This window comes from Cetorhinus maximus, chromosome 19, assembly GCF_964194155.1.
Source record: "Cetorhinus maximus chromosome 19, sCetMax3.hap1.1, whole genome shotgun sequence".
In the NCBI taxonomy this organism is placed as follows: Eukaryota; Metazoa; Chordata; class Chondrichthyes; order Lamniformes; family Cetorhinidae; genus Cetorhinus; species Cetorhinus maximus.
Window position 1 is genome coordinate 87,524,067 of NC_135897.1, and position 13,140 is coordinate 87,537,206.

The window sequence follows — 13,140 nt, forward strand, 5'->3', positions numbered from 1 at the left end:
ACCAAAAGCAGCAGTTCAAGCACCACCGTCACCCCCTTCTCAGGGACAGACAGGGATGAGCGAGCAATAAAGGCTGACCTTGCCAACAATCCTTGTAAAAGGGATAACTTCAGGTCCACGGGAAAAGAATGGAAGGGGTGGGAATGGGATTAATGGAATTCCTGCGCCTCCTTAAGATACGATGCCCTAAGAGGGTGTTGGCAGCCATGGACTTCCATTGGATTGGTCCATGATTATGCTTGGCAGAGTACTGCCATGGTTTGCCATGTTGCCTTCTGCAGTATGGCTGACCAGAGAACTCTCCCACCTGCTATATTGGAAGGATTTACAGGCTGATGATCAACCTGTTTGGTCAAGTTATAAATGCACCTTCCATGGCCATCAAGCATTGAAGTGGGACTTGAACCCAGAGCATCTGGCCCAGTACCTCTGTGGTGCTACCGCTACACCACAAGACGTCACTAATGGGATAGCTCTATCAAAAAGCTGACACAAGCACGATGGGCTTTCTTCTTTGTTAAAACTTTCTATGATTCCGGACCCCAAGATTGATCGGGCTAATCATTACCCTCTCAATTACCTTCTCTTGTTTTTTTTTTTAACTCTCTTTAACCCCTGTTTCTTGCCCTACAAAATAAACCTTTGTTTTTTTCATAAATGGGATGGCAGATTTTTTTTCCTGGAGCCGCCCTTACATCCCCTCTACACTTCAGTTTTCTTTTAGAACTGAGTGGTAGTATGATTAGCGGAGCACTGTGGGTTTCCTTGCGCTATACAAGATCCTTTCCTTTTCTCCTGAAGCACATGTAGTTCCCCAGAATACCCGTGGGCATCACTGGCTAGGCGATTTATTGCCCATCTATTTGCCCTTGTTCAGAGGGCATTTAAGAGTCAACCAAATTGCTGTGGGTCTGAAGTCACGAGTAGGCCAGACCAGGTAAGGACAGCAGGACATTAGTGAACCTGATGGTTTTTTACAGCAATTGACAATGGTTTCATGGGGGAAGAATTTTCTGGTCGGCGAGCGGGTGTGGGGCCTGCTCACCGATGCATGGTGACATCAGGCAGGTGTCCTGACGTCACCGCGCGTCACTTAGATTTTCAGTTCGGCGGGCGCATAGCTGACTCTGTCAAAGGCTTATTAAGGCGGCCTTTGCATTTTTCATGAAACCTCATCCACGGGCGCTCAGTCCACATAGAATGTCAGCGCAGCGCAGACCCAATCAGATTCACACTCTCACAACCCTCCCCCCACCAACAAAAGGGGAAAATGTCAACCCATGGTCATCATCAGACTTTTTTAATTCCAGATTTTTATTGAATTCAAACTCCACCATCTGCCATGGTGGGATTTGAACTTATGTCCCAAGAGCATTGCCTGGGGTCTCTTGGAATACTAGTCCAGCCACAATACCACTATGGCACCACCTCCCCAACTATTAGCCATGTCAATCCCCTTCCCCTGGAAATGATTCCACAACTCTAACAACTATTAGGTGAAAAGGTTACTCTTGACTTACTTTCTCATCCCTAAATTCTTAATTTTAATCTTGAGACTCCTGCAATTTGAAACCCCTGGTCATAGTGCAAGCCTTCAGCTTAACCCCCAACATGAACTCATTTTGAATTTTCTTTAGTAGAAACAGGTGCCTAATTTCCGTTGCCTTTTCCACAAAGCTCCCAATATCTGGAATCACCTTTGTTGCTTATCCGTGTGTTCTTTTCCAGGGGAATATATGCATGTCAGCCAGCATTTGCTCTGTGCAAAGTAGTGTCCTTGATGGGACCAACATGGCACCTTACAACCTCTCGTATCATTCGGTCCTTAATGCCATTGCTGACTGTTTGAACATCTACCCAATTAGTTCCACTCCCTTGCTCTTTCCCCATAGACCCACAAATGTTTCCTTTTCAAATCGATACCCAATTCCTTTTTGAAAGTTACTACTAAAGCTGCTTCCACCGTCCTTTCAATGGTGTGTATTGTACTAAACATAGTAAAACTTCACAGAGGGGTGCTATCAAAGAGTGGGATTTAATCTTGGTGATGGGGTCTAGCCTACTGGCTGGACAGCCAGCAAGAACCCCACATCATTCCCATGAGGAGGGCCCACTGTATTAAATGCTTTAAGTGGCCACCGTCAGGCCATCCTGGGATTAAGCACCCGAGGTGAAAATGCTGCTCCCCCCACCCCAAGAGCTGCGGCTGGCATCTCTCCACAGGAAGCAGTGGCTGCTGAGGGGAGTGCATCCACCAGAAGCCTTGGATCAGTGAGGGGCCTGAGACAAGAGGGGAGTGAGTGTGGGATGGGAGTTGTAGGAGAGGCGTTAGGAGGCAAAGGGAGCGAGTTTGCTTTTGTTGGGTCCTCCCCTTCCTGATACTGAGTCCTTTGATCAGGCACCGAGTGCTATCTTTGAACGAGACACCCTACCCCCAGGAGCCCCTCCTCCCCAGGAGCCCACAAGCAAACTCAATAGGGTTTTTCCCTCAGGCTCCCGCATAGCGAGTTCCCCGCCCGCCACTGATTGAATACCAGCAGTGGTGAGATGAGACCCTTAAATGGGCATTACATTGACAACTTAAGGGCCTCAATCAGCATCTGGGCAGCAAGGCCATCTGCAAACCTTCACACCTGGACTTAATAACGCAGCACGGTCACCGCTCTTCTGCCCAATGAAATACCTGTCCTTCTTCCACCAAATTCGCCACCAAGGAGGGCATCAAATTCTGTGAAAATGTGACCCCCATCCAAATAAGGAAACATTAGGGTAGGAAACCAAAAGCTTGGTCAAAGAGGTAGGTTAGGGAGTGTATTATTGACAAAAGAGAGGTAGCAAGGTGGAGGGGTTTAGTGAGGGAATTCCAGAGCTGAGGGCCCAGACAATGGTGGAGCGATTCAAATCGGGGATGCACAGAAATCGAGAATTGGAGGAGGGCAGAGGTCTCAGAAGGTTGTAGGGCTGGAGAAGATTAAGGAGGGTCAAGGCCAAGAAGGGATTCAAAGACAAGGGTCAAAATTTTAAATTGAGGGAATTTGTTCCAGATCGTTACAACTTGCTGCATTAAAACCATTCCCCTCAGCTCGCTTCTGATTCTTTTGTCAGTTACCTTAAATCTGTGCCGTCTGGTTACCGGCCCACCTGCCAATGGAAATAGCTTATTCTTGTTTTGAAAACGTCATTCAAACCTCTGCTAATCTCCCCTGCTCTGAGGCAAATAATTCTAGTTTCTCTAGTCTCTCCACTACAAGTCCCTCATCCGTAGAGCACAACGTTTTTAAATTTCCTTTTACCTTGTACAAATGATGGACTCTCTCACATCTAACTCAGTATTCAAACCTTTCTCTACGATGTCTGCGACTCCCAATAGTGGGTATAATTCAAGTCTGTCAGTTCTCAGACCTTCCCACCCTAAAACTCCATAGCTACAGTTGGCAAACAGCAGGACCTTGATTATTCAGGAAGCCCTCCATTGAGTAGCGGCACCCCTGTGTTGAAGGCAGTGCCTTCACAAAGCTCTTTATTACAAGTCCTGTTTTATTAGGTTTTAACTGTCTTAAAATTTGCCTGTTGCTGTGAATGGGGGGAGGAAGTTACAGCGGTTGATTAAAGGGCAGATTCATGTGTAGATCAGGTTGAAGCCTTCCTATACTTCACCCACAACTCCTGCTGTTTCTCTGGACGTTTTGCAAGCTATAACCTGTTCTCAGAGAATAATCAGCGATAACGCTATGCACTGATTGGCAAAGTTTAAAAATGTACTTTAAATTCACGAGTGACATAAATTCAGAATCATCAGTTGGTGGGAGTTGCCAGATTGCTTTCTCTCTGTTATTAAACCATGAACTGCCTTACAACAAGCACCTACCGAGGCAGAGAATTCAAGCTCATTTCAGAATTGTATGGGGAAGAATAGGGGGAATAAAGGTTGCCCTAATTGTGGTATTTAAAATGATTAAAGGATTTGAAGGGGTAGATGGAAACTATTTCCTTTTGGTGGGGGAGTCCACTGGGGTCGGTGCTGCAGAAATAATTCAAAGATCCCCCTCAGGGTGGTTCAAAATGCTTTAAAACCACTAAGTACTTTTGAAGTGTAATTCAATTCATCACGATTGCACTGTAGAAAATGCGCACAATAATGTGTTAATGACCATGATAATTTGTTGAGCAGGAGGACTGGGGTGAACTCCCCTGCTCTTTTACAGATTATGACATGGAATCTTTTGCATCCATCTGAGAGTGGAGACGGGATTCTCCTTTTCACATCTCATCCAAAACACCACACCTCCAACAAGTCAGTGCTGCATTAGGTGTGTCAGCCTAGATATTGTGCTGAAGTCATTGGAGTGGGACATAAATAGACGACCTCCTGTCTCAGAGGCATGGATGATATCAGCTGGGCCAGGGCTGACACTTGCAATACAATGCCGTCTCAATCGTTTTTTTACAGTGTTTGTTTTTTAATTGAGGGGCCCCTATGTCCAGGATGACGGTTTGTTTAGGCTCCACTGTTGCATGAAGTCTTTAAATAAATAATCTTTGAAATGAAACACCTTTGGGGGTAGGCCATTTAGGACAGAGATGAGGAGAAACTTCTTCACTCAGAGGGTGGTGAACCTGTGGAATTCTCTACCACAGAAGGCTGTGAAGGCCGGGTCATTGAATATATTTAAGAAGGAAATAGATAGATTTTAGACTCTAAAGGCATCAAGGGGTATGGGGAGAGCACGGGAGTACGGCGTTGCGGTAGAGGATCAGCCATGATCACATTAAATGGAGCTAATGACCCACCCCTGCCTCTATTTTCTGTTTCTACCTTCAATTCATTATTCAGTAAGAGCTGCAGAGTGTCCCTTGGCCACTTGATTCCCTAGCACCGTTTGACCTTGACTTCACAGGGTGTTCTGATGCCAATTCAAAAAACAAAGGTTGCGTAGAACCTGGTCTACAGGAAGCCTCAAGGTATAACTTCAGTCAATTCTTGGTGATTTTGATATTGCAGACAAGGCTGGCATTTATTGCCATGCTTCATAGACAGATGAGTTACAGAGAAGTGTTCGATGCATTGCTATGAGACTATAGTCATGTATAAAGAAGAATTGCATTTAGATGATGTCTTTCAGGACATCCTAAAGCACCTTACAGCCAATGAATTACTTTTGAAGTACCTGTTGTAATGTAGGAATCTTGGCAGCCAAATTGTGCCCACAAACATCAATGTGATAATGAGCAGATCAACTTTTTTTCAGTGATGTTGCTTTAGGGATAACTATTGGCTAGGACACCAGGGAGAACTCCCTGGCTTTGCATGGAATTAGTGCCACTGAATCTTTTGCAGCCAGCTGAGAGGTTTAATGTCTCACTTGCATCTCTGACAGTGTAGCACTCCTTCAGTACTGCACGGGTCATGTCAATCTAGATTTTCAAGTCCCTGGTGAGTGGGGAGACTTGGGCCCAGGGGAGTGTTCTTAAGGGGACCTACACGGAGACAAGATTGCAACCAACTGAGTCATGGCTGATACTGATGCCAGACTGTCTAAGAACAGAAAGATAAAAACAAAAAGCTAAAAGCTACTGCGGATGCTGGAAATCCAAAACAAAATAAAAACAGAATTACCTGGAAAAACTCAGCAAGTCTGGCAGCATCGGCGGAGAAGAAATCAGTCAACGTTTCGAGCCCTCATGGCCCTTCAGCAGAACTGAAACATAGTTTCAACAAGGGAGAAATATAAATTGGTTTAAGGTGGGTGGGGGGGAAGAGACACATTGAGGGTGTGGTGTGAGCAGATAATCAAAAGATGTCAGAGACAAAAGGGTCAAAGAGGTGTTGAAGGTGGTGGTCTTTGTCTGAGAAAAGTGCTAATTAAGAATGCAAGACAGGATATTCAAAGTACAGCTCTAGTGGGGGTGGGGTGGAAAGACTAAAGGTTTTAGTTTTAGATTTAAAATTAATGGAAATAGGTGGGGAAAGAAGAATCTATATAAATTATTGAAAAAAAAGGCGGGTGGGGGGGGAAAAGAAACGGGGTGGGGCTGAATATTGAATTCAACAACTTTAGATCTTAAACTGCCCTCCCCCCATCCCCACCCCGTTTCTTTTCCCCCCCCACCCGCCTTTTTTTTCAATAATTTATATAGATTCTTCTTTCCCCACCTATTTCCATTAATTTTAAATCTAAAACTAAAACCTTTAGTCTTTCCACCCCACCCCCACTAGAGCTGTACTTTGAATATCCTGTCTTGCATTCTTAATTAGCACTTTTCTCAGACAAAGACCACCACCTTCAACACCTCTTTGACCCTTTTGTCTCTGACATCTTTTGATTATCTGCTCACACCACACCCTCAATGTGTCTCTTCCCCCCCACCCACCTTAAACCAATTTATATTTCTCCCTTGTTGAAACTATGCTTCAGTTCTGCTGAAGGGCCATGAGGGCTCGAAACGTTGACTGATTTCTTCTCCGCCGATGCTGCCAGACTTGCTGAGTTTTTCCAGGTAATTCTGTTTTTATTTTGTCTAAGAACAGCTTTACTTCTCAAGGCCATTAGTGAACCAGTTAGGTTTTTGTGACAATGCTATAGCTCCATGGTCAATTTTACTGATACCAGCATTTCATTTCCCAATTTTCGTCAACAGCTGAGGTTTGTAGTTTGTATTCTCAGACACATTACGGAAAGTTTCCCCAGTTGTTCATGAATAATGAAGATATTCTCCAAACCATAAGGACTCTAGACTTAACTTCGCGAGTGATCTGAGAGATGGGACCAGAAAAAAATACTCAGTCGAAAATGAATTCAAATTCTCAAATTGCCATGGCGTCTGAATTCGCATTTTCTGAACTATTACTCCAGTAACACAGTCACTGAACACAGCCAACATTCTCCTACTGCTTTTCAAAAGCTTCATACAAGCCCTGATGAATTATGTCACCAGCTGTACCTGCTCCCTGAAATGGGAAAGATGTCCCTTTAATTCTGGACCCCAGTGACCAACAAGCCTCATAATGGCTGCAATGTGATCTGGCCGCAGTGACCTTCGGCACTCCGTCTGACTTCCTGCCGCAGTCTTTGACCCCCACAGTGTATTGTATCATCATGCTGGCAGAGCCTTCAGGGTCACGACCTCGTCTCTTTGATTTGCTGCCGTGGTTTTATTGAATTAGGCCCTGAGTAAAGTTGCCAGTTTTTTTTTATTCACTAAGGGATGTGGGCATCGCTGGCTAGGCCGGCATTTTTTTCCCCATCCCTAATTACCCTTGAGAAGGTGGTGGTGAGCTGCCTCCTTGAACGGCTGCAGTCCATGTGGTGTAGGTACACCCACAGTGCTGTTAAGGAGGGAGTTCCAGAATTTTGACCCAGTGACAAGGAAGGAACAGCGATATATTTCCAAATCAGTATGGTGCGTGGCTTGGAGGGGAACTTGCAGGTGTCGCTACGCATCTGCTGCCCTTGTCCTTATAGGTAGCAGAGGCCATGGGTTTGGAAGATGCTGTCAAAGGTTCCTTGGTGAGCTGCTGTAGTGCATCTTGTAAATGGTACACATAGCTGGTGGTGGAGGAAGTGAATGTTTATGATGGCCCTTAGGGTGCTGAGCCAGTTGTTTTGTTGTGAATGGTGTTAAGTTTCTTGAGTGGTGCTTGAGTTGCGCTTTGGCAACTGGAGATCATTCTGTCATACTTCTTGTAGATGGTGGACAGGCTTTGAGGAGCCAGGATGTGAGTTCTGGAGGAGCCCCTGACTTGGTCTTGCAGGTCAAGTATTTTTATGGCTAGTCCAGTTAAGATTCTGGTCAGTGATGTGCAGGGTTCAATTTCAAAATTTGCAGATGACGCAAAATTTGGAAGTAGTGTGAGCTGTGAGGAGGGTAGCGATATACTTCTTTAGACAGGCTAGTGGAATGGGTGGACATGTTGCTGATAAAATTTAATGCAGAGAGGTGTGAAGTGGTACATTTTGGCCAGAATAATGAGTATGAGGCAATACAAAATTTAAGATATAATTCCATATTGTTCATATGTGAACAGTTCATAGAAGGTGGCGGGTCAGATTGAGAAAGTGATTCATAAGGTATATAGAATCCTGGGCTTTATAAATCGAGGCATAGAGTACAAAAGCGAGAAGGTTATGGGAAATCTCTAAAAAAACATTAGTTCAGCCTGAACTGGAGCCTTGTGTTCAATTCTGGGCACCACACTTCAGTAAGGATGTGAAGGTATTTGTTTGTTATTTATATTTTCACACCCTTCTCCCTTGTTGAATGGTGTGGAGTGTTGGAAGGGGTTTTCAAGTTGTTAATGAGCCACTTGAATACTCCTTCCATTGATAATCAGTCAATTAAATGGGGCTTGACCCCTGGACCTTTTGGCCCAGAGACAGGAGTGTTACCAACTGAGCCAACTGGGTTCCTGTGAAGGCACTGGAGAACTTTATGGGGATGAGAGACTTCAGTTGCATGAATAGATTGGAGAAGTTGGAGCTGTTCTCCTTTGGGAAGGAAAGGTTGAAAGGTGGTATTGTCACTGGACTAGTATTCCAGAGACCCGGGATAATGCTCTACGGACCCAGGTTCGAATCCTAACACGGCAGATGGTGGAATTTGAATTCTATAAAAATTTGGAATAAAAGTCTAATGATGACCATGAAGCCATTGTCGATTGCCATAAAAGTCCATCTGGTTCACTAATGCCCTTTAGGTAAGGAAATTTGCTGCCCTTATCTGGTCTGGCCTACATGTGACTCCAGACCCACAGCAATGTGGTTGACCCTTAAATGCCCTCTGAGCAAGGACAATTAAGGATGGTGAATTAAACGCTAGACTAGCCAGCAACACCCACATCCCATGAACAAATAAAAACCGGTTTGGTAGAGCTGTTCAAAATCATAAGGGATTTGGACAGAGTAGATAGGGAGAAACTGTTTTCATTGATGGAAGGTTTGAGAACCAGAAGACACTGATGTAGTGATTGGCAAAAGAATCGGATGCAACATGAGGAAATATTTGCTTATGCTGCAAATGGTTAGGATCTGGAATGCACTGCCTGAAAATGTGGTGGTGGTGGATTCAATCTTTGCTTGCAAAGGAATATGATAGTTATCTGAAGAGAAAAGATGGCGGGGAGGTGGGATTAGCTGAGTTGCTCTTGCAGTGAGTCAGCACAGACACGATGGGCTGAAAGGCCTTCTGTGCTGCATTTATTCTATGGTGGTAGGTTCAGCGATGATAATGCTGCTGAATGTCAAGGAGAAATGGTTAGATTCTCTCTTGTTAGAGATGGTCATTGCCTGGCACTTCCGTGGTGTGAATGTTACTTATTCCAACTCTAATTGGACATATTTCTGGATATTTCATCATGTGATATTCTGCCAACTGCCCCACATAATTAATAACCTTTTCCCTTATTCCCTGGTTCGCAATCTAGAACACAGGGCCATGGTCTCAGAGTTTAGGGGTTACCCCTTCAAGAGCAAGATGACGAAAAATGTCTTTCCTCAAGCAATTGTGAATCTTTGGAACTTTCTACACTTTGGAGCTATGGATTTTCTGTTGAGTATATTCAAGACTGAGATCAATGATACTTTGGGTACTAAGGGAATTAAGGGATATGGGAGTAGTGTGGGAAGGTGGAATTACGATAGACGATCAGCCATGGTCTTATTGAATGGTGGAGCAGGCATGAGGGGCTGAATGGCCTACTCCGGCACTTATGAAAATGTTCAAAGAAATTGAAACAAGCTTTTTTTTTTAGTGCCCTTGTAATCTTTCTCACGTGTTGCTCTTGGCAATGTCCAGGAGATTAATCTTCAATTTCCAAACGCTTCTGGGCAGCCTTGGAGGGTTGGCAACACTTGAGTGACGTTTGTACATGTGGCCTTGGCACACTCGTGGCCCATGTCCATGTCTTTCCATTGCCTTCCCGATTGTTTCTTTCACCTTCCAGAAGCTTGAATTCATCCAAAGCTTTGCTGGCTATATCCATATTCATGCCAACTAACATTCACACACCACTCTTTTTTAAATTCATTCATGGGATGTGGGCATCGCTGGTTAGACCAGCATTTATTGCCCATCCCCAGTTGCCCTTGAGAAGATGGTGGTGAACTGCCTTCTTGAGCTGCTGCAGCCTGTGCGGTGTAGGTACACCCACAGTGCTGCTGGAGAAGGAGTTCCAGGATTTTGACCGAGCGACAGTGAAGGAAAGGCAATATAGTACCAGGTCAGGATGGTGTGAGACTTTGGAGGGGAATTTGCAGATGGTGGTGCTCCCATGCATGTTCCCTCTGCTCACAGACCTACATTGACTCCCATGCCCAGCAATGCCTCGAATTTAAAATTTGTCTTCATATTCAAATCTCTCCGCTTTTCCCCCGCCTCCCCATCTTTGTAATCTCCTCGAGTCCCACAACCCCCATTCTTCCCATATTTGACGATTTGTGCAATACCGATTTCCATTGCTCCACCATTGACAGCCGTGCCTTCAGATGCTAAGGCCCTAAACTCTGGAATTCCCTCCTAAACCTCTCTTCCTCTCCCTTTTCTCCTTAAGATAGCCAAGATTTAAAAGGTGGAGGGGCTAAGGCAGAAGGCCTGATGACTGGCTGCTGGAATTTGGGGCCTAAGTCAGATCTGCTTTGTTCCCAACGTGTAAGCAATGTTGCTAATTCCATTCAGAGGGTGGGGGAAAGAGTGACTGAGTCCTTTGCATCCAACTCCCTACTATTCCCACGTCTCAGTGAATCCAGCAGACTTGATGCTCTCCATCTCCCTGATGGGCTCAAACAGTTATCCTGAGCTGAGAGCTGCCATGAGTTCCCTTTAGGGGGCTGCAGGAGGAAGAAATAATGGATCTCCAAATACATCCACATGTTACCAGCCCTGACTGGCAGTATTCCTGGAGGGCATGATCAGATGACCTCCTCATTTCCAATTGGCCTGAGACTCCAGGAATCCTGCAGGATTTGCAATCCTAGCCCATACAGTGCATTACAAGTTCTTTAAAAAGGTTTGTCATTTTTGTCTTTGGCCCTTCTTAGGCCTTGGATCTGGCCTGGGAGTAACATATTTACCTCTAGCTGTCAGGTCAGGTGCCTCTGAAAGGAACCTTTACAAGTGCAGGTTGCTTCCATCTTGCACCTTTAACCACTCTGACCCTGCAACTTGAACATGGAGAGTCAGGAATTCTGTTCCAACAGTGGAGTGGGATCCCCAGAATATCAGGGGCACTAAATTTAATATCTTATGATCATTGCTGTTGAACAGGACCACTTGCTCATTGAGTTTTAGATGGAAGAAAATGGGCCTTAAACACAGGTAATCCTTTTAAGAAGCTTAACAAACACTTTGAAAAAGTGATGGAAAATTGACCTAAAGATCAGCTTCAACTAGAACCATTGAGTGCTACAGCACAGAAGGAAGCCATTTGGCCCATCGCTCCAGTGCCAGCTCTTTGAAAGAATTCCCGCTCTGTTGCTCTTTCCTGTAATCCGGTACATTTTCCTTCAGGTGTGCTATTAATCCAATTTCCTTTTGGAATTTACTATTGAACCTGTTGCCCCCTCGGGCAGCCTGTTCCAGATCGCAACTCAATACATTTTTTAAAAAGTATTGCTCATCGCCCCCTCTCTGGTTCTTAGGACAATTATTTTAAATTTGAATCAGTCTTGTCTCCATGCCGATCACAGCCACCCCTTTGATAGCTGTTGCCATGGACACGTGACTGAATGAGCTGTCAGGATGACACAGCACAAAAGAAAAACAGAAACAAGTCAGCAATTTAGGTTCATATTTGCTCTTTAAGATAGAGGTTAACGTTTCCTGAAATATTAACATTCATTTTTTGGCGGAAATTTGCATTAGCTATGCAATAAAGAAGTGCCAATAAATTTAGTACACAAAATTAGGGCAGATGTGATTGGGGGGTAAAAGACTGGCATGGATTGAGAATTACTTAATGGACAGAAAACAGAGAGTAGCAATAAGCAGCTCATTCTCAGGTTGGCAGGCTGGGACTAGTGGGGGTACCGCAAGGATCAGTGCTTGGGCCCCAGCTATTCACAACCTGTATCAGTGATTTGGATGTGGGGACTAAATGTAATATTTCCAAGTTTGCTGATGACACAAAACTAGGTGGGAATGTGAGTTGTGAGGAGAATGCAAAGAGGCTTCAAAGGGATTTAGACAGGCTAAGTGAGTGGGCAAGAACGTGGCAGATGGAGTATAATGTGGAGAAATGTGAAGTTAGCCACTTTGGTAAGAAAAACATGCAGAGTATTTTTTAAATGGTGAAAGATTGGGAAGTGTTGATGTCCAAAGGGACCTGAGTCTCCTTGTTCATGAGTCACTGAAAGTCAGCTTGCATGTGCAGCAAGCAATTAGGAAGGCAAATGGTATGCTGGCCCTTATTGCAAGGGCATTTGAGTACAGGAGTAAGGAAGTCTTGCCGCAATTGTATAAAGCCTTGGTGAAACCATACCTGGAGTATTGTGTACAGTTTTAGTCTCCTTACCTAAGGAAGGATATACTTGCCATAGAGGGAATGCAATGAAGGTTCACCTGGAATAGTGAGATTGCCCTATGAAGAGCGATTGAAAAAAATGGGTCCATATCCTCTAGGGTTCAGAAGAATGAGAGGCAATTTCATTGAAACTTACAAAACTTTTACAGGGCTCGGACAAGGAAGATGCAGGAAGGATGTTTCCCCTGGCTAGGGGTGGGGTGGGGAGTCTAGAACCAGGAGACAAATGCTCAGAATGGAGAATAGGCCATTTAGGACTGAGATGGGGAGGAATTTCTTCACTCAGAGGGTGGTAAATCTTTGGAATTCTCTATTGCAGAGGGCTGTGGAGGCTCAATAATTGAGCATATTCAAGATAGAGATCGATAGATATCTAGGTAGTTAAGACATCAAGGGATATGGGGATAGCGCTGGAAAATGACATTGAGGTAAATGATGGACCTTGGTTTAATTGAATGGCAGAGCAGGCTCAAGGGGCTGAATGGCCTACTCCTGCTCCTATTTCCTAAGCTCCAATAAATAAGTCAGCCAGTCATCAGACATGAGTCCAGGCAGCCTTAGTTAGAGGCAATTCAGCCATGGGTGGAATTGGAGTCATATGTAATGCTTCACCAATGAAGGCTTTG

At 44.6% G+C, this 13,140-nt stretch overlaps 1 protein-coding gene across 1 annotated transcript in view; it reads left to right on the forward strand.

Moving 5' to 3' along the window:
- Nucleotides 1–13,140, forward strand: part of LOC144694013 (rho guanine nucleotide exchange factor 26-like) — a 210,022-nt gene that overhangs the window by 102,607 nt on the left and 94,275 nt on the right. The gene's annotated exons all lie outside the window — the stretch shown is intronic.